We start from the raw sequence: 22,436 nt of genomic DNA, 5'->3' as shown, positions 1-22,436 counted from the left end.
AAGAGTTAACTTCTTCACTGCATGAACAGTTTTCGAAATTGGCCGCAAAATAGGCCGACAAGAAATTCTGGACGCCACGAAGAAACATGTCGTACGTCCAACTTGGAACTAGGCAGTGTGTCGTGAATTTCAAGGAGAGACTGCGAAGATGCTAGGAGTAAACGTATTATTGTTCTTTATAGACTGGAAGAGCTAATGTCACGGTTGAACGCGCCATATTGTCTACAGGAACAGGAAAAATACTCAGAATGTGCATGTGGCGCTTAATGTTTCTTGGGGCAGATGTGCGACGTCTACCTGAAAAAACTTTTCTGGCAGGAACAAATAGTCTGCAGACTGGTGAAACTGCAAATCGAATGCTTTGTGGGCAGCTTACTGACAGGTAGGCGAATCACCTGTGATGCCTTGAGGGACCTCGAATAGAGGATTTGAATAGGAAGTTGTACGGTACAGTTCGAGAATGAAACTTTGTTAATACGTAGTGAATATCAATTGTGGCCTTACTGTGCTAACGGAAGTGGAAAATAGGCAAAATCTCGGGCTAATAATGTTTATGATACTTATCCTATTGATTGACGGATGCAGCTGGCGAGGCAGGAAGGTGTAACGCGGACGAAGATGGAAACCAGCAGGTGGTTGATTACGAAAATTATTGAACGACATCAATATTTATTTTAAAGGTAAACACACATCTGGCATAAAGACGATTGATAAAATGGCGCGGTTGGCTTTATCATGATATTAGAGTTTCCAATAAATTAGGGCTGTTCTAAGTGCGAAGAATATTATTTTCTTCACCTGAGCATGACAACCTGGTGCCCGTTACACTCGAAAGCATTGCAATACTTTAATTACATTTTAGTTCAAGTACATCTGGCAGCCAAAGGTGCATTAGAATTGAGTAAATATCTTGGAAGAATATATATTACCGTTTCTAGCATTTGTAGCTGAAATGTTAATGATATCCAACGTGTCTTCGTCAGTTTCAGGAAAAAAGCCAGATTCTTTGGGCCGTAATTGAAATCCGCTTAGGTACAAGTGACAGACATCACTTCTGAGAAGTACAAGGCAATAAAACAGAGCTGTTCGGCTGATCGTTGACCTTTGACTTGTAGCACTAAATGACTCTGTATAATGTTCAAAAAAAAAAAATACGTGATTTGATGTTTCTGCGATGGTAACTGAGGTTCGTATAATTTAGCAGATCAGCTTCTCTGAGTATAAATGATGAGCAGAAGAGCTTTTATCTAAGGAAGCCGCAGGAAAGTTATCGGGACTCGAAGCTGAGAATGATAACACTTCTTTTTTCTCTCTTCATTATTACCGTGACTCTTGGAAACTCTAGTACCATCCCAAAATTAACGTTTCTCACAGGTAAGTAGCTATGGTGGTTTGTATAGCAGTTTTAAAATGTGTATGGAAAACGTGCAGTAAAAAGGGCTGAGGCTGCCTTGGTGTATGAAAGTTTTTTTAGGCATATATTTTTCATGTTTTGTTTTGCAGCATGTGAAAAAAAATCTATTAACTTCCCTGCATATTTTGTTTGAAATATTTTGTTTGCAATGGTGGAATTGATATATTGTGCAAGAAACGTAAAAATTATATTTTTGCTCTGTGCACATCAGGCTGTGGTTTTCGTCGTCTGGAGCATTTTTGTCTTCTTTATGCTATCCTTGAATTTTCGGGCCGATATTCATAAGAAAACAATTTCGCGAAATTACAAAGGTAGATTTTTTTTCGCCACACCGGCTTCAATTGTGCGAATGCGTGACGGTTGTTGTAATTCAAACTTTTCTGAAACTCCGTGTGTGAGACGATGGAAAAAATTCTAGGGAGCAATAGCAATATCTATATCCCGGCGTACCACGGCAACAGAGGTGACATAATATGCGCGCAGCTGACCAAAAAAGCGAGGGTTTTAGTAGGGTAGATAGGTAGGCCAGTTGGTGACAGATTGGAAGATTAAAAATCACAGCAGACACAGAACAGATGAGGGTGACGACACAGGGCCACCGCCCTGTATCGTCTCCTCCCTCTGTCCTGCGTGTGCTGCGGCTTTTAATTTTCCAGCAAGGGTCTTATCACATCATTGACATAGTATGCCGCATAGAATGGATAATCGGCTTAAAATATTTTCTTTTTAATAGCCGCATATATCCCAGTTGCCACATATAAACGGTAATTTAACTAACGAGACAAAATGGTCTCAGCCCCAGTGGAACCAACTGACGCGTACAGGTGCGACTCCTGCGATATAATCTAGAGAATTTTGTTTTCGTTCTCCAAAGTGAACAATATATGAGGAGTAAATATTTAACTTTTAATTTAGAGGCTTGATGTAGAAAATGTCAGTGCAGAAGATGTAGAATGGTAGAATGTCCTAAAACACAGCTGAATGCACCAGTTTTACCAAGGTGCCGTGTACGTAAAGTAGATTTTTATGCTGGCTTTAAGTAACGCTGACTATAAAAAGCTCCATGTGACTCTTCTGTGACGTCTGCGGGCTAAGACGCATATCTCAAGGAATAAAATGCGCTGTGGTCAGGTGGTAACTTGTTTATAAGGTCGTTAAATAAAACTGTGCTAACGGCGTCCGAAGAAAGGATAACCGATGGTCGCTTAGGGCAACAAACTGGATTTCAAAGGAAGGAAATCGTAGCATGGGGTGGCAGGAAATTAGGTGGGCGGATAAGGTTAAGACGTTCGCAGGGGTCAAGTGGATGCAGCTCGCACAGAACCGGGTTAACTGGAGGAATATGGGAGAGGGCTTCGCCCTACAGTAGGTATAGTCAGGTTGAAGATGATGAGGATGATAATTAACGGCACCCTGAGGCAAGAATTTCTGCTAGGGGGTCTCAAGAGCATCTGTAACGTCTGAATTGACACTTCGCTTCGGAATACACTAAATAAAAAGCTGGCTGAATTGTATTCATTCAATTAACATTGGCAAGTCGCATTACTTACGGATGTTATTAAGGTACACTTGATGCTATAGATAGGAAACTTATCACACCTTGAGGTTATTACACCTGTTATCAGCATGGCATGCTTGTAGTTGTTAGCACCTGGTTGCAATCAGTTTTGTTATTTGGAACCGGTGCTCAAAATATGGAGTAAGTCTGAATGAAAAGCAGGTTCAGGTGTAGTCGCTGTCTCTAGTCTAGAATTCCATTGGCGAAGGCCGCTTCCTTCTTTTTTTTTAATCTCGATGAGCTCTTGTTAACTGTTCATAGCCAGTGCTGTGCAGGGGTGTCTGTGACCCCACCGTTATTGTCGGATTATTAATACGGGTAACCTAATAGTTCTGACAGGTCGTTTAAATGATGTAGGTAATACAGATATGCCTTCCCCGTACAAATTCCGCATTCGTTGTTGAAGCACTCATGGGTAATCGCATGCGGTTTCCAGCGGCTGTTGAATTAAAGCTTTTCTCCAGATGCATCTCCAGTGACTTGTCTAGCACCTTAGCGGAAAGGGGTATATTCCCGTATTCCTAATCTGTAATGCTGGATGTTTCCGTATGTGTTAGCGGGTTTGAATCGGCAGTGACCTTGGGGGCGTAGTAAAGGTCTTAGGCCAAGAAAGCTCAGGTGTTAGCGTGTGTCCATTCGCTCATCTTAATGTCCTTGGCCAGAAACGCAGGAGTGGGAGCATAACTTCAGCACCGAATATTGCGTTTTATATGTATTTCAGCGCTTGTAATGCCGAAAAAAAAATTTGACATTAGCTTCATGAAATTTGTAAAGATTTGCATGAGGTTTTGAGTCGTAGTCGCAGTTTTGTGCGCAGCAAAAGAAGCACTAATCAAGAATTCGAAAGTCTAAACAGAACACAACGTTACACTATATATACATGACATCTCACAGAAGGCTGAAAGAGAGACGCACCGACCTTCTTACGTTCAAAGCCGGCTGGCGAGCGTTAAAAAAAGTCCGTTTATGGAAATGATGGATACTTGCTCGTAGCTTTTACTGCATCTGCAAACGAACTGCAGGGTGCCACTGCAGGCGCCACTGTTTCTGGAAGTGTGCTGCTTTCAGGCGCCCCTTAACGGAGGCAGCCGTCATCCTTGTTTCATCACCTTCTTGCGACCCTTATTTCTTTAGCATTATTTATTTTAAATTTCATTCGATTCGACCCTAAATGCAATAGCAAACTATCGCGTATTAACGGCGCTGGTTCTATTACTAATCACGAAGCTGGCGTAGATGTCGAGAAGTTGACTTTTCGCGGCATTACTGCTGATAACAGTGCGCAAGATGCTTTTCTTGTAACATGGTGGTCACTGCATACGCGGGGACTGGTTGTCGGCTGCAATTGAGGCCGCCAAGCTTCACACGGCGCAGTTCGGCCACTACTTCACTCGTTTTTGTTTCATGCACTGGTTTAAGAGTACATGTTGATGTGCGAGTCGGTTGCACATGCCTAAAGAATAGAAATGCGCAAAAAAGGCACGGACATGAAGAGGACAACGACGGGCGCATTATAACGACTGGTTTTATCTAGAAAAGAACACAAGAAATGCACCCTTCCTTGTGCCTTTCTTGTCCGTGGCTTTTTTGGCGCGTTTCCACTCCAAAAGCATATACTGGTGCCGCAGATAATCTGAAGAGTCTTGTAACGTTACTTCAACAAAGGGATCCCAGAGATGTTTATCGCTCAGGAAGCATGGTAAAGGCTGCTACTTTCGACTAAAAAAGGAGTAAAAAAGACAAAATCGACCAAAGCACAAAAAGAAAAAAAAAACTAAACAATGTTGTGGCGCCGCATTTACTGCCATGCTTTGCACGCTCGTGAGCAAAAATTCACAATGAAATAAAAGAAGCCTATTAAACGCCATATAAGCGTGTTTGTAGTGACAGATGTTTACTTTTTGTGTGTCTATTACGTTATTTCTTTGTTACTTCAGCTCCTACTCGCTGCGTACATGACGCGTTGATCAGCACGCGCACCGAATCAGCCGTGTAAGCTGTCCTTTTTTGCCTAAGGCCGATTTCGCAGTCTTGGTGGTAAATTGTTGCTGTTGCAACCAATCACGGGTATTTTCTGTATGCTTTGAGAGAACGCAATAAAGTCAACTGTAACTGTACACCACAAATACTTTTTGCGGACTAAAAATATTTGCATTGTGCACTTGACCTGCCATTTGCTTCTGCACAAGGAAGAAATTACAATTCATTAACGTATAGCGAAATAGAGTATGACGTGCAATAGCTGTGGGGCACAGATGGAAGTCAATGGAAACGACGACGTGCAACTCAAAGTGCGACAGTGTGCGTTTGTGTTCACGCGGGGCAATCGGCTGCGTAGTATCATATCGTTCCATAGGATACTATGCTCTGTGTCTGCGATGAAGCCACATTCTGAGGACGAATGCATGGCGAAAAGTTCTTCAATCTTAGCTCATTTTTGATAGAAATGATTATATGCTCTTTGCAATAGCACCAAGACCAGATGGCTTTTATGTGAATACAAGCGCTTCGAATCTCTTATGGCCCTCTCCTACTCCAGATGTTTGAGATCAGTAGTGATGTTGGTATTTGCCACAAGGTGATTTGACGAGAAAATAAACTGACTACATATTTAAGATATTTAACGTTTTTTCCTTACATAAATATTATGCACATGATCCCCGATCGACCAATAGTGCAATAAGTTTTTGTGTGAATATCAATATTTTGCAAGGAAAAATTGCGGCAGATCGTGGCACAGGCAGCTTCTCCGTTCACAGCGCTCTCTAGATACTTTGCAATCACGTAGGAATCCAGACATACCGGACTCGTTTATTCTGAAAGTAAAAGAGAGTAATACTATCGAAGACATATTTCTGATGTTCTGAGGAAATCACCGAGTGCAAAAAAAAAATTGTTCAAAAACGCCACAAGTTTAAATGCAGGCGATATCAGTAATTTTTTCTACGTGAATAGAAAGCGGACCTACTTAAAATTGTAGAATTGATAGGTCACTAAGTGCTAAAAACGTCCTATTGTACTGTGTCATATATAAGAGAAAGGACTAGAAACACTGTTACAAGTAGGGCATATATCTGAACATACGTGCACTATTAAAATTAAAGGAGTTCAGAGAAAACCATCCCAAATAGCTTAAAACATTAGCAAGAAGCGTTTATAAAGATGTGAAAAAGAATGCGAAAGAACGTACATTATTATACTTTTTCCAAAATTGTTATCAAAGATGGAACCTGCAAATTCTAAAATATCATCGCAAGTGTCTGAATGAAGGACTAAATATAGCAAACAGAATGTTCAGTGCACGAACTATTAGGCATAGGTTAAGGCCGAGATTTGTTTTTTTAAAAAGATAGCATATCTTATACATTATTTTATTTGTAATGGACCCGAGGCCGTTACAGGGTGGTTACAATACAAGTTCAGAATAGCAGTAGTGCTAGGCTTAACGCTGGTCATGCAAGGAGAATATGCAAGAAATGGTCATCGACGAGGTAAGAAATAAGAGAAATTTATTGAGATGTCATCTCTCCGCAACCGCAAAATAAAATAAATACATTAAAACCAGGAAGAAATGTAATTTTGAAAATAAACCCTAAAAGTTTATTACCCTAAGCGACCATCGGTTATCCTTTCTTCGCACTGCATGTCCTGCCCATGCCCATTTCTTCTTCTTAATTTCCACTCCTTTTTCATGCGCATGCTAAAATGACAGCAGAGCTGCCTCATCCGCATGCTAACATAGCACTGAAGCAACTCAGCCATTGTCTCTTCCTTGCGCTCATCACATGGAAAAGTAATGGTGTAGGTGTCCAGAACACCATCAATTGTGTCCTAGTAGAATTGCGAGACATTCTTCTAGCGATAAAAAACACGTACGAAGGTAGAAGAGACAACACGAACGCCTGTTTTTTCTTTTATTTTTTTTTTACATAAGTCAATAGTCTCAGTTCTTCGCCTTAGCTAGCGAGACAGTCGTAGGAATGAAGTTTTTAATCATTGCTTGATTGGCTTTCTGTTTAAACAAAGTTTTCGGCGTCACAGCAAAGTCAGCCTCTTTGTCCGCAACCAGCAGTTAAATATCTGTGCTTTTCAAGTAATTAACCGTAAATCTAAAGGGGAGCTTGGGAGCAAGCGGGGCGTTCCTATGTCGCAAACAATCTACACCTTCCGCAATAGAGCCGTCCTGGTCATCTGAGCTGGCTGCTGCCGCCACATTTCTGACAATAGACAGGAACCGCATGGGTCCATCTTTAAGCTCAACAAGAAGGTTTGGTCCCTGACTTCAAAATTTTCCGACAAAAAAGACTCACCGACGCAGGTCATTTTGTTAGGTGCATATTTCTGCCGCGCTTGTGCTTTCCTGTTTTGTTTTTTTTTTCTTTTTTGAGAGGCTGCAGCTTAGAGAGGCTGCATTGCACCGTTGTCGTTGACTTCCGGCCTACGTTTCTTCGATGATTGCGCAGAAGGTTTCGTCTTTCGATGCGGATTTCTAGGTCTCTCTGGCCGCGTAGATACTTGGGACAGTTCGGAAATCAAATAGGGACTGCATCTCTAGAAAGCACGGGCCTCTTTTCCGCGTCAAGCAGCACCCTTCCATCGAGCTCCGCGCAATATGCCTGGTATATCACGTCCTCTGCAAAATGCTTGGCGCAGACATGACCAGTGAGCATTAACGTCCGGTCTGCCATAGGAATCGCACGGCGCCACGTATCCAAACGAGCATTGTCGGACGGAGCTAACACGCTCCGCAAAACACCGGTAGCCCGAATTGTAATTCGGCATGAATTCGTCCCTTTGCGCAGCACGCACCAGCTGTGGGCTAATCTGCCGACGATGTCCAAACGCAAGATCATGATGCAAAATAAAAGAACGCGGTTAAAATAGCACGGAAGTACCGCCGCGCACTACGAAGAGGGGCAAAAACACGTGTGCAGATAGATAGATAGATAGATAGATGGATTTATTGAAAAGAAAAGCAGAGAGGTTGGCCGGAATAATTCAAATCTGTCCTGCTACTCTGCACTGGGGAAGGGAAAAGGGAGAAGAAAGAAGATCATGATGGGTGACGATGTGGGAGAAGGCATATGAAATATAGCTTGCCTCACAAGCGCGAATCAAGCCCGCTGGCGCACAAAATACGGCAAAGACACGCACTGCCTGGACATCCTTCCCCTTGTCCTGCCAAGCGCCCAGCAGCTGTTCCTCCGACAAAGGCCTCTTGTCCAAACGCTTCAAGGAAGCGGCTAGCACACTTCTTTCGCCCACATATAGTGGGCACAGCTATAATATATGGTCCACAGTCTCTGGGATGCCACAAGTATAACATTCCGGCGAGTCCACCTGTCCAATTAAATGCAAGTACTTGCGCGTGAAAGCCACGTTTAAACGAAGTCTATGTAGTAAGCATGCCTGATGACGCGGAATATCACGCGGAACATAAAATTTCAATGTTCGATCGAGCCTTTTCAGATGAATGTGTCGGGCATCTGGCTGGGCCCAGTAAGCTGCTGTAACATTCTTCATGCAACTCGTAAAAAGGCATGTCGTATTCGCACTTGAAAAAGGCACAGATGTTTGGAGGCTATTGCTGAGCGCGCTTTTCGCTTCAACATCGGCCTGTTCATTCCCATGGAGCCCGCAGTGGGCAGGAATCCATTGAAATAATATCTTGTGACCTTGGAGCTGGGCAGATGTGAGGAGTTCCATAATGTTTATTGCCAGGGACTGGTAGGCAGTGTGGCATAAGAAGTTATCCAAAATTTGCAATGCAGTCTTTGAGTCTGTGAATATGCACCATTTTGAGGCGGTTCCCCACATATGCAGCGAATAGATTCCCGAAAGGCTACAAGTTCAGCACGGTTCATGTTGAAGTATGTCCCAAAAGGAAATGTAGAGTCGTTTTCTGTGCTGGTATAACCACAGCTGCAGCGGATGTCTGTGCTGACACAGATCCATCTGTGTATACGTGAATATAATTAGGATATTCTGACCAGATGTGCGCCAGAGTAAGTTGTTTGAGCCCACTAAGTGGCACCATTGATTTCTTTAGTATTCCGGGAACACGAAGGTGCACCAAAGGTTTATCCATCGTCCATGGTGGTTGGGTAGGACGATATGGGAGGGCATATCCTGTCGGTACTTGCGACTGATGGCAGCGTAGTGCACTTGTAAAACTGCAGTCCGGCAGCACATCCAGAATCTTGCTGAGTGGGTGAAAACGGTGTCTAGTAAGTGCTCGTAAATATACACGAAGTGGTTCTTGCAAAAAGTATTGTGACAAAGACACAATTGAAGAGGCACATGCTCGCCCGATATGTACGTGTGCAGTGCCGCGCCACGCCGGACCGAGCCGCCAAGCGTGGGCCTTCCGTGGGCCCACCTTTCTAAGCGCCCTCTCAGTTAGCGACCGGTTGCCATGGCGACAACCCCGAACATATTGTGGCGGCCTTATGGCGCGCGGCGGGTGGAGAGTGTCAACACCTTAGTATTGGGTGCGAGCGCCACCACTGGAGCGAAAGGCGCTAGTGTCGACCTAGGGGAGCGAGTGGGATATCACGTGATTCTTCGCTGCTGGAGCAGAGGCTCGATTGAATTTGAGCGTTTAAAAGCTAATAGCTGCGTTTATTTCTGCCGTTTTGGTTGATAACGAGTGCCAGCCCTGCGATTTTTGATCTTGCATCGTTTCTGAGGCTGCTGATGTTTGTTTAAGCTGTTTCTACGGTCCGTTGCTGCTCTGTACCTGGACGAAGGCGACGGAATCCGGAGGAAGCTCCCATTGCTACTCGAAAAATAACCTCACAGAATCTTTTTTTAATCAAGCTTTGAAGGGGCAAAGAATCCAGTGGTCATCCTCATGTGCGCAGCAGACATTTCAGCGAGCAAGATTTTGTCCATGTAGTTGGCGCTAAACAGTTGGGTGAGCGGCAGAAGGAACGATGCGCGCGTTTTAATTTGAGCTTAACGATCCTATTGCTTGAAGGATGGAAGCTTTTCTGGCTTCCTCAAGCCAGCACCAAGGATCGTGCAAAGAACGAAGAAACGAAGAAGAACGAAGGATCGTGCGAAAGCCAGGTCTTAAATAATTCAGAGTGAAATCGTTGACACGGAAGTTTCACTGAAATGCCAACTAAAGATTCTGCCGCCACGGGCAGCGGTATGCATGGTGAGTTGTCTCAGGCAGCGTCTCCAGTACTGTAGGAGTTTCAAATGATATAATACTTGAATAAACGAAAGATAGAGCATTACATGCATGTTGTGATATGCTGATCGAGATATGCGTAAAAAATATACTGTGCGCGGGGAAAAAAAAAATCCACTCTGACCAAGAGTGACAATGGTGGCAGTCAATGGGCAAGAATTCGCTGCGTGGAACGAATGTCTTCACAACTGCTAAAAAATTAATCCATGTCATCCCCACTGTCAAACTTGTTTGCTCTACTTAGTTCAAGGAAGCAGACGAAAGGTGCCGCTTCCGCTGGCGCTATGCGAAGGCGCTCAGCATCTGTCAGATGCTCCGACAGTCCTCTGCTCTTGCAGAGGAATCCCATATATTACTTGTGTACTAACTGTTTTCATCTAACTGGTTGTGTGGCAGCTTTGTGTTTTTTTTACCATAAGGTCAACAGCAATGCTACAGCCAGTGCGCGTCGTCGTCGCAGTAGTTGAAGCTCACGAACCTCGACAAATATGATTCGGTGGTGTTTTCTTGCCGAATGAGTGGTTCTACTACCCCAATTCTTAAGCGCATACAGCCCGGCCTGAGGTGTATATTAAATAAATAAGTGAACGTAATACTAACGCCCAACAAAACTGCCTATGAAAGCGTCCTACAGCAGCAGTTCCCGCGCGTTATCCCACTTAGTACGTCACGCGGGCGCTTCCGAGAGGTGGCGCCATGATATGTCCTCGCGTCCTTATTCTTACACTGTGCTTGACGTCACCACTGTGGATTTCTCGTGATGGAGCCGGCGCAAATCGTCTCAACTGCCCGTGCTCAGCTGCTCGAACAAATAACCCGATACTCTTCTGACCGAGGCTCGGTCGGCTCGCTGCTGCGGTCGCGTTGCTCATCCTCTTCAACAAGCTGTGTATCATTCTCTAGTGCAAGTTCGACATGCTCCGAGACTTCGTGACTGTCGAGCCCTTCGGTTACAGCATCTTTCATCTGATGCACCAAATCAAAGTACGGGTCGATACGTTTTTTCTCACGGTAATACCTGTCGTCAAGATCTGCCTGTGACAGCTGATATCTGAATAGTATTGAAGTTCGACGTAATTTTCCAGGCCTTCTTCTAGCAGACCTTTGATTTCTTCCGCCGCTTCAGCGGAGAAGCGGGCTACCAACTTTTGTGCCCAAGTATTTTGTTCGATGCGCTTTTTCCTGCAGACCCGCTCGAAAATCTGCTAGATACTGGGCCGTATACCCGGCGATCACGAACGGTTGCGGCATGTATCGCGGTCTCGAACAATTAGGTTGAATAATGCCAGTTATAGCTTCATGCTTTTCCAATGTCACCTGATGGGCTAACAGCACCAGCTGTATTAATTTAGTTAAGGGGCCAAAACGTTTTTCTTCCTCCTCGAGCCTGTGCTCGCGCTCTTGATTACCGAATTCACTGCATGCACGGTACTTCCAAATTTCATTGTTTGTGGACTCGAAGCACATTTTCCTTTCCACGCGGCGCTACTGCCCTTGGAACTGGTCGCGCTCACGGCGCAGCAATCTTTCAAGCCCTTCGGGATCGCGTTCGCGCCATTTTTTTTCTTTCTTTTTTTCTGCCTCCTCGCGGTCACAGCGTTCCCGTCGTTCACGATCTTCGCGATCACGGCGTTCAGTGATCTCGAACCAGGCCTCTGCGGTCTTCTCAACAGTCACGTCTTTGGTCCTCATGACATCAAGGATCTGGCCAACGCAATGCTCAGCGTTTCACAAATTTGGAGATCTTTGACCTTGTAACATTCGATATTTCACTCCGGCCTCTTGCTCTTTGCCCTTTTTTTTTAAATATACATGACTTTCGCTAACTCCTTCTAGCAAAACGCGCGCAAGTATTTTACACAGTGCCTTGTTTACCCGCTTAGCATCCCTTGGTTTCAAACACTCTCTTCTTGGCTTGAAACACTCAAGATTAACACAATGCGACACCAAACCTTTCTCTTAGCTATCTTAATCTGAATCAGACAGAAAAAGTCTTGCGTTTAAGCAAAACATCAGGTACTCAACGCGCCGATGTGACTGACGACGGTCGATCCGTAGCTTTCAGCCAGCATTGCGATGTCACCGGTGCCGGCCAGTGGCACGGTCATGCCTCAGACATCTGACCGCTTCTACCACTGTACCACCACGGTCGCGCCTGTGGTATTCCAACGCTGTCATCCAATGTCACATCACCTGTTTCGTGAACGAGAGCTGGCTGCTCCCTTTGCGGTAGCTATGAAATGAAGTCAGCATTGCAGATATGAACACAAGGCGTCTTTATATACAGGGCATATTTAAACAAAAATCGGCAGGGGGGCCCAGGACTAGCGGCTAGACACAACTGTAGTCGCACAGCGACGGCCGGGTACCTATGGCGCGTCCCCTCCTTACGAGTGGCACGGCACTCGATGCATTCTCGTGTAGAACTCGCTTTTCGCAGGCAGTGCGCTGGCTTAAATAGCGTTTAAAAGTCGTTGGCGCCCAAAACTTCCAATCCCCAGGCAGCTAGTGATAACGGCCAGAGAAGTCCAATTAGCTAGCGTGCTGATCGCTCGGTTCAAATCTCCCATGGTGCGAAGGCAACTAGCCGCGAGGGAGCCGGCGCCCAGGTATCTTGCCTTCCAAGCGTGTCTGACCATGTTGACCACCTGATGCTTCCTGGCAATGCGCCGCTATCTGACAGGCGTCGTATGAGCGCTTTCGCACTAAAGTCTCCTTACTAACAGCCACTCATCATTTTTTTTGAGTGAGTAAGTGAATGAATGAAACACTTTATTGCATAAAAGTTTTGAAATCGCTTGGGGGTGCCCTCAGTCCTGACCCCATTGGCCTTTACCGTCTTGCGAGCTCTGACGATCAGTTTGTGCTGGTCATCAGACGTTGAGCAGGACAGGGCAGCCTCCCACTGCTCCGGTTTAGGTGTGTTGTTTATTGGCGCGACCTTTGCTTTTTGACAGGCCCATGTAGCATGGTAAAACGAAGGGTGTTCCCCCGCATAGCGGGAATTCATTCTCGCATCTTGTGGGATAAATGTTGCTGAGTAGACCCAGGTTGGGGTATGTGTTAGTTTGCTGTTGTTTCCACACAACCGACTGCTCTCTATTAAGGTATCCGCGAAGAGGGGAGTAGGTTCTCCTTAGTGCTCTTTGGTCTATATCGTCTAGTGACAGCGTCACGTTCCCAGTCGTTCTGCGCTTCCTTTTGCCTTTAACAGTCGCATGGTCTTGTGCCCGTCTGATGAAGCATCTCGGGATTGAAGTTTGGCCAATGTGCTCATGGCTATTTTCAGTGTCACGTCTTGTTTATCATATTTATCAATGGGATGCCGTAATACACAACATATGTTTCACGTCTTTTCTCTGCCAATAGCAAGCATTTCAATACATTTAATGTATTCCATACACTCCAGAATTTTTAGAGAGTACGCATATTTCTTTTCTGTTTGGCGTAGATGGTTTCATTGAGTCCTAAACACTTAAGACTGACATTTCTCACATGAAGAAAATAATAACCTTTATTCTGGGCCAACAATGTGTGTATAACCATCTAAGCAAACGAATAACTGAGAATACATTTCTATCTGCACTTTCATAGCACTTGGAGGGCCTCTGATTCTGCTCGTTACATCTCTTGAGGGTAGGATATTGAAGTAATTTAATGCCCGTGCTGTTTATTCCAGTTCTAGATGGCTCCCTGTCTTTCGAGTTGTGCTTGCTTTGCATTATGAATTTCAGTTATGCTTGGCTTCTTAGAGCAAGCAAACATCTTCCGCATGTTCCCTGATACTACATATGTGATTAATTATTCAATTGATAAGTAATTATGCTATAGTTATATAGAAATACTTAGAATTTTATTTTTGCCTTAGTAGCCTCAATGTAAACGGCCGTCCACACTTAAGGTGAACATGTGAGCTTTTGGACGCTCTTTCGGAGAGCCATTATGCCTCAGCCTCTGCACCCTGATGCGAAAATACATGCCATGCGAAGCATCTACTCTAGGTCCCTATATATGCCCTTGACAATTGGCCTCTATGTGCTCTCGCGGCTGACGCAATGATTTCGCCAAGAAAGCGACTGCCTGCTAACGAGTTCACATTGAGAGGGGATGACACTCTACCTCCTTCCCTTATGTACTTATATACAAGTTGGCGAGCGAATTTCAGTGGTGGTTCTTACACTTTGGCTTTCGGCCACTCATCCCAGGGTCCAACATTAGGATTTAAGTGGCCATATTTCTGTTTAAACAAGACAAAATCGTCATTAGCTAGCGATTTCAGGGCGCGTTAAAAAGTCCCACGTGACTTATATTCAGCAGGATCCGTCTGCTAGGGTGCCTATTATAATCCATGAGTCGCTGCGCAACGTTAAACCGCAAATGCTACTACTGCTAATTACGCGAACAGGCACTGAATGACACTAAGTGCTCAACATCGCCTCTTATCCTGGCCGCCTTTTAAGTCTTATCAGTGTGCGCGTTCTTAGCCATCACACGTGATAAACAACTGTGCGATCGCCCGGTGTCTTCCTCTGAGCTTTTTTCGCGTAATTGCAATGTACAGTATTTGCCAAAAATGTAGAGGCCCGGGAGTTCCGCTTCTAAAACATTTAGTGCGGCTTGTAATGCATTTCTAGCGTTCCGAATTCCTTGATGGCCAGATTTTTAAGGCGAAAGCGTTTGAGCATTCCTACTCCCGGTGGCCGTTACATCCAAATGCTGGAAGAAGAAGAAGAGAAGGAGGAGGAAGAAGAAGAATGATAGAAGAAAGAAGAGAGAAGAAGAAGAAACAAGAAGTCTTAGGGGGTGGTAGCTGGCAGATGACATGGCCGAGCACTAACTGGACGTAAGGCTTCTTGACATTACGTTTGGCAGGAGCTGCCAACTCGGAGCTCTCGATGACGCAATCAGCCTGCCAAAACCTTTGCATTCAGTTCATGTCTAGGCCACGCAGGCACGTTCATACGACTCAGTTAAAGCGGGGATTTATATGTTGGCTGGTAGCTTACGCTATCGCGTCATCGCGGATCCAAAGTGTCCACTAGAATGCTTCTTTGTCCTGCCCTTTCCAATGAGAAGGACCTCCACTAATGCTAAATCAGCGCTATTATACGGCTCAGAAGCAAGACCCCTGGGCTTCACATTTTTTACAAAGGCTGGGAATTTTTAACGCCTGGATAAAGCGGGACAAGAGCAAAAGCATAAGTGCATTTTTTGCGTCGCCTTTTTCACGCACATGAAATATTCGTTACAAGCCGAGTCCCCTTGGCGGGGTGGGCTAACTGACTTTCACGCAACATTGTCGTATGAAGAATGACAATAGGTAACACGGCATCAGGCTCTACTTTTATTAATGCATGAGAATATACCGTTTTTTATGAGCATGGCTTGTTCAATGAAGTCCTTCTTTCCACTGGCCACGAAGTAAAATAGTTTGATGTTCTTGAGTTTGATGAAATTGAAAGGAGTGCCAATAAATCTTTTCTGCCAAAGGTAGTAAATATATATCTGTCTCTCTTTCTTTCTATTTCTTTCAACCTTCTTTTCTTTTTTCTCGCTTTCTCTCTTTTTATTAAGGTATATTTTTGTACGTCAAATGTATAATTACTCTGGTGCATGTTTTGAGCGTTCTTTCAAATGTTTCCTTCAGCTGTGTACTAAAGCCTGAATGGCATAGCAGCTTATGTTTGACTTCCCTAAACCTGAAGGGCGTAAATCGCTCTCATATACTAGCAGGCGCCAAACAATGAAATGATTACAGGGGTCTAACGGGGTAGTTGCACAAATTTAGTCTAGCTGCGGTGACCTCATGATACACGGATTAATCTAGGGTCAGGTTTTTAGCTCCGTACATATTATGACAGCTGCGTAAAAAAAGAGTGTGCTGTAGGACACAGTGTACTGAAAGGCTAACAACTGCTCATTTGGTTCATTTTCAGCACACACGAACAAAAACAAAAAAAACTAGTTATGACAAGAAAAACATGTCCAAGGGTTTCCGAGGTATGGCGATAGAAAACCTACATCGTTAAGATGTACCAACGGCATAACTATTTTCGTGCCCAGGCTTCTCGTGACATCGCGTTTTCGGTACACAGCCTCCGCGTTCAGCGGATGACGAAAAATTCCATGGCATTTTTTTTCCGGGTCTGGATTGGATTCCACAAGCATGATCAACAACGTACCGCTTTGTTTTTGTTCCAAAAAAGCTATTGAGACAAATAAATTAGTGGGCCACCAAGCAATCATTTCATCAAATAGCTTTTATTTTGCAAAGTTAGAATGACCTAATGAACAAGACAAGTAAACAATGGTTTTGCCAATCTTCATAATCAAGCCAATTTTCGCATGCTTTTATTAACGACACTGTGTTCAAATCGTCAAAATGACTAACCAGTGGAAAGGCATCGGAGAAACATTTGATTGCATTGCAGATTGGCATATCTTGTGGTCCTCTGGATGACCAAAGAAGTGAAAATTGTTCCGGTTAAAGCAGACGAGCTACCGCAGCTCTTCTCAATCAGGCTACACGAGCGTCATCTCAAGTTTGGGGTTTGGTTTGGTTTGGTGAAACTTTATTTCCTACAGTAGGGGTCCTGGAGAACTCTCGGCTAGGCGCCAGGTGTAGAGGGCAGCTCCCACGTCGGCACAGAGAGCCCGAAGCTCTCCGCCGCCGCGCGGGCCTCCTGGACAGCCCGAAGCTGATCATGTAGTGAAGCACTTTTTAAAACTTTGTCCTAACGTTCCTTGTTCTTGGCGTAGGCGTCGCTCGATGCACAACCACACAGCATATGGTTTAAGTCTACACGGTCACTGCACCGTTCACACACATGTTGTCCGTCGTAGTCTGGGTCGATGTGCTTCATGCGCCAGGGGTTGGGGTATGAGTTCGTTTGGAGCAAGCGTAACGTGACTGATTGGCTGCGGAATAATTTCTTATCCGGGAGGGGAAATGCTCGTCTGCCTAGATAAAAGTGCTTAGTGAGCTCGTTGTACGTGAATAATTGATCTCTGTACTCGATATGTGGAGTAGCAGGGGAAACCGGAGGGACACGGTCGATGAGTCCTCGCGCCGCCTCGTGTGCGATCTCATTGAGATTCCGCAGGCCGCCCCCTAAGCTGCCCATGTGTGCCGGGAACCATACGATGGAATGATCGGTGATGTTACTTCCGCCTAAGATCCGTAGCGTCGTCTTGTCTATACCGCCCTTGGCGAAAGCTCGAGTGGCTGCTCTAGAGTCGCTGTATACAGTTGTGAAGTCCGAGTCTTTTAGAGCTAGTGCTATCGCTGCTTGTTCAGCTACCTCTGGCTTCTTGGTGTAAAGTGTGAGTGAGTTGCGCGTACGCCCGTGTCCGTCGACTACTGCTACCGAGTAGGCATGCTTTCCCGGTATGTACGCTGCATCCACGAAAGCTGTCTGGTCGGGGAACTGTGCCACGTCCGCAGCGAGGGCTCTGGCGCGGGCGAGCCTTCTTCCTTGATTGTGGATCGGGTGAACGTTTCTTGGGAAGGGGGACACTTTGATTGCTTCTAGCACGACTTTAGGTAACTGCAGGTTACCTAAACTGAATGGTGTTCAGGGGTTGTATGCCTCTAAAACGAAATAGCACCAGGTTCATAAGTTAGTGTTCCCAGCCCGTAATTTAGCAATTTTCGAGGAAACCTCCGCTCTTAAAACCTATGTAATTGCGTAAATGCGAAAAACATGCAATCACTGCACTTGGTGCATTCCGCTAATAACGCAATCGGCTGCAGTGCCCAGCACTGCTCATGTGTCACTTAAAAAAGGAAAAGAAGCACGGAGAGTGCCGTCAAGTCATCGAGATGTCTTTCGACTTATATGTTTACTGTCAGCCACCGTAGATATGTTCTCCAAAACCAACTGAAAATCTGTATTTCTCAGATGCATGCACGTTTTTTGTTTGGATTGTTTCGGTGGGCCTGTCAAGAAATTTCCCTCTTGGTCGAGCTGTCGAAGCAGCCGTTTTTTGTTGTTGTTGTTCCGGCTACAAGCTGCGTATGCTCCTAAAGTTCAAAATGTGTTTTCCTTTCCACTAAGTGTATGTAGGTTGGAGGACTGAGTGTTGTAAATTATGATATATGATTTTTGCGAGCATAGTAGTAGGGATATTGGGCGAGTGTATAGCAATCGGTCGGCGCTTCAGGAACCTACCCGAGCGACTCATTCTCTTCAGGTGGGAGGGCAAGTGTGACGAGCAATGAAAAACAGCAGCACACGAACGGATTTTTTCACGATGGAAATATGGCCCGTACAGGTATATCAGAAAAGGAATAAGGGATTAAAGAAGAGAGAGGACAAACAACCGCCTTCTGGCAAGCGAAATGGGCTGAGGTGCTATACCATCTCCCGTGGGCAACAGTGCCCCGCCGTTGTGGCCATTGAGGGAGAAAGGATGTTTAATGGGCTCATAATTGATAGCTTACCGGGATTAGTTGGCTGGTGGCAGATTGGTGCAAGGACGTCGGTAAACGAGGAAACGACTGCGGGGTCACAGCTAAAGAGATGACAACAAATTGAGGAGAGAGATCAGGGCTTAAGGGCTTCCTAGTGGTGGCTCGCCTTGCGTACGCCACCACTACAGCATGAACGTGCGCCTCCTTCACGTTCATGCTGTTTGCTTCACATATATCACCAGTACTTCAACTTATGAGTGCTTATCCCGCCCATATTAGTCATTACGCAGTCGTAAACTGCTAGATTGTATGAAGGGATTCCCAACGTGGGCCATCCACACAAACCAGCCGGCTTTGCCTATGGGACGCGAGTTTAAATTAGGTTCTGTCCTGGAAGCCCGGAAGAGATAAACTCTGCGTTACATAGGGAATTACGGAAGGAAAGACGAGAGAAGTGCTGTGTGAAAAATTGCAGAAATAAAGGGGAGGCAAATGAAATGCGGCCATCAAATTAGCACTAAGCTGTCTCGTCGAGCGAAGTTATGGCATGAAATGATGAAATGCGTAGTTGGACAAATAGACTTACAATGTTCACGGTGTCACAAATGTGCCTGAAGGTAACAAGCGAGGTCACATTAGAGCTTGTCGAGATGGGGAACGCCATTAAAATACGTGAATTAAGGGCTGCAATTCGAATTCCCTCCCCCGTCCCAAAGGCCAAGCTGACGGCGGTTGCGAAATCGGCTGCGTGGTATCCTGACGTCACACAAAGCGACAACCAGTCAGGTTGACGGCTTAGTCATTGGTCATACACCTACATACTGCCAAGGGCATGCTTACGAATGTTTCCCGAGAGCGTTGATGCCTGCTTCTCTGGGCAACTAGGCCTACCGCTTTCGCATTGAAAGACACCCACTGAAAGTGTCACTGAAATGCGAAACGGTAAAGACCCCATTTCCCGGATAATGCGGAGTTGTGGGCGAGCGACGTGAGCGAAAAACTTTTAGCACGCTTGTAACAGTAGCTAGCAGGTGACATGGCTCGACACTGCGGGGGTTGTGTGCTTAGTGCTATCACCAGGTCACGGACTGTCAAATCAGCGGGCTATTTTGAGATAGGTGGATAAGATACAAATGGAAGCCACATTAACCCTCAAATTCCAAGTCAGACAAGCTACTCCCATTCCACACATTGAACTCCGTAGCGTTTGGTTAAAGCGGGGCTTTGTATCTCTGTATCTTATTTGCTTTTATCGGGTGCTCCGGCACATAATGCGGTAGCTTACTAGTGTATCAATATGAGTACGCATCAGACGGACGTAAACTAAGGGATGCGTTTTTAAGCGGATAACAGGGGGCATATACGGGGGCGACGATGCGGGAGTCGTTACCGCTGTCGAGTCATACCTTTAAAGATGGAGCTTAAGTAGCTTTATTTCAGACGTTACCAGCAACAACGGGACATACAGGATCTCGCTTACTATTCGCTTATCTCTATGTTGACGAAGCTGGTGACCGAACTAGTTGGCTATTGCATTAAGAGGTTGTTTCTAGGTAAAAAACAAACAAAACGAACACATAGAACGAATAGGAAAGGTTATAGGACTGACGTGACAGGTTTCTCTGCGAAGCGGAAATGTGTATAGTGTGTACCACCACGGATTCACGATGCCGTTTGATAATATATATTTTTGCCTTGCTGTATGGCCACTCTGGCCGACCGAACTATGTATAGTCCAACGCACTAAACTACGGATCGTCTGTTCCTGGTGCGTCCTCTTTTCCTGTGAGATATATTACAACCGTTCGTTTAGACTGTGTGACAAGGGAGGACAGTGTATAACTATTCACAATTTCAACATTTCCCATATGCTCGTTTGACAACAGGTGACTGTACTTACAATGGAACAAGGATCAAGAACGGTGAAACCTTTCAACCATCTGGTTTGTGTGAACGATTCTTGTGCACTAATGGTGATGTAATGTTGCAAACGTAAGTGTTTACATTCGCAACTACAGCGCTAAATTAAGATGTATGCTTCTTGAATTTAAGTCATTCCATATTGCCACCCAGGGTTCACTGCGTAGTTAACAGCTTTAATAAGAATTGAAAGTATTGCGCAGGTAGTGCAGTTATTCTTCGCGCTATATTTGGTCGCAATATTGTGACATTCCATACTGATTCTTATAACACCCGGAGCATTATGTGATATAACCAAGGCTAAGCGCAGAGGGGGCTCGGGGGCATTTCAGGAAACACCGTCACTGCCGGCGCCGGCAAAAAGCGGGAGATGGAGAATCATCAATGCCGTGTAGAGTGGGTGAAGTGCATGCCTTGAATATTCCCTTTGAACTCGTTCACTAGTTTGTGCTTATACAACTGCTGATTGGTTCGATTCATAACACCAGTAGGCAGCAGGGAGCTCCACCTTCATTCATAGCAAATATAGCTAATACTCTCCCAGGCAGCTCCCTGGGGCAGCACTACAACGACGGCGGCTAGTCGTACTTCCTTGGTATTCTGAAGGACTCTAACGGATTGGTAACGCAGTTGCCGATATTACCACCGGTGGGAACCGCACAGCATGTGACTTCTATAAGCCAGCCACCACCGAGAAACATCTATGTGAGAGCCTGAGGCGCTCTTACGTCTCTACGTCTGGTGGCCGTAGCACTTGCACAAAAAAGGTTAAACTATCTTCCACCTTTCTACCACAACTTTTTCCTAAGAGAGAATGCAATAGTCTGCCCAGCGCTAGTTGTTGTTCCTAAATGAGGGAAATGACATAAAAAATGTAGCACTTCAAAAACTACCCGTCTCCAACTAGAAATGCGATCATTCGAGCAAAGAAGTTGGCGCAGGAGAAGCTCGGTAGCTTATGCGCCGTGTGACCCGACACACCATCCAAAGATAACCCTCTATAATCATCACCACTTTTTATCAATCACGCCGCCACCATTACCAAATGTCAGACCCAGTAATGGGTTTATGTGTCCTTAAAAGCGCAGATTTGAGCTGCAGTACTTCTGGAGCGATGGTCTAAAAAGAAGTATCGAAGGTTTTAGGGACTTCGCATTGAGTGATAGCGTCAACTAATCAGCAGAAATAAAACATACTATCATGATATGGCAGCAACGCTATCCAGCTCTGCCTCTCTTCTCCGTTTCGGTTTCCACGATTTCCAGGTAATGATTGCCTTCAGGCTTTAGGCGTGAATTGAGAAAAAATATTCGATGTTTTTGTTTTGATAGAATTAGTCATATGTTGAGTTTATACTCTGCACAATAAACTCGTTAAACTGGAAAGGCAATTTGCTTAAGCGGTCTGTAGGTTTGGCGTACATCAGTCAGTCTCAAGACGCCGGAATTATTCTATAGCTCTCTTTTTGCGGAAAGTTGAAAGCTTGCAATTGTGCTGCATGCTAATAACTAACAGTTTACAGTCCAAATCTTTATTTTTGAAGTATGGCCGTGTGAAGGTGCTAATCAACAACAATATCCATTTAATTTCTTTTATTCTGTAGCTATCGGATACTCTTTTCTGTGTGTTTACCAAACTGTCTTTTTGTTTTATTTAGGTGCACCACGAAACCTGTCTATGAAGGCTGCGAGCAGCATCCTGGCCCAGGAAGTGTCTATCCCGACTGCTGCCCAAGCGTTTACTGCCCATAGGCAGCCGCTGATTGATTCCCAGGCGCTTACTGTAGAATGAGGCGCACAAGTGATGGATAGCCGGAACAGCTATCATGTACGGGGAAATGCCAACGTATGAAACATCCGCATGGGAGGAAATAAATGTCTAAAAACCCAGAATACATTCTTCTTATTTCATGCTTCACTTGAAACGAAATCTC

At 45.0% G+C, this 22,436-nt stretch overlaps 1 long non-coding RNA gene across 1 annotated transcript; it reads left to right on the top strand.

Annotated features, from left to right (window-relative positions):
* Positions 1–1,217: 1,217 nt before the first annotated feature.
* Positions 1,218–22,389, top strand: LOC146186955 (uncharacterized). The gene is made up of 3 exons (XR_014707888.1): positions 1,218–1,374; positions 20,470–20,575; positions 22,161–22,389. It is a non-coding gene; the product is annotated as an uncharacterized LOC146186955 (long non-coding RNA).
* The last annotated feature ends 47 nt before the right edge of the window (positions 22,390–22,436 follow it).

Source organism: Amblyomma maculatum, chromosome 6, assembly GCF_055883805.1.
Source record: "Amblyomma maculatum isolate TAMU_Amacu chromosome 6, ASM5588380v1, whole genome shotgun sequence".
NCBI classification, from domain to species: Eukaryota; Metazoa; Arthropoda; class Arachnida; order Ixodida; family Ixodidae; genus Amblyomma; species Amblyomma maculatum.
The sequence above is the reverse complement of the archived record's forward strand: the minus strand, read 5'-3'. Positions and strand labels throughout refer to the sequence as shown.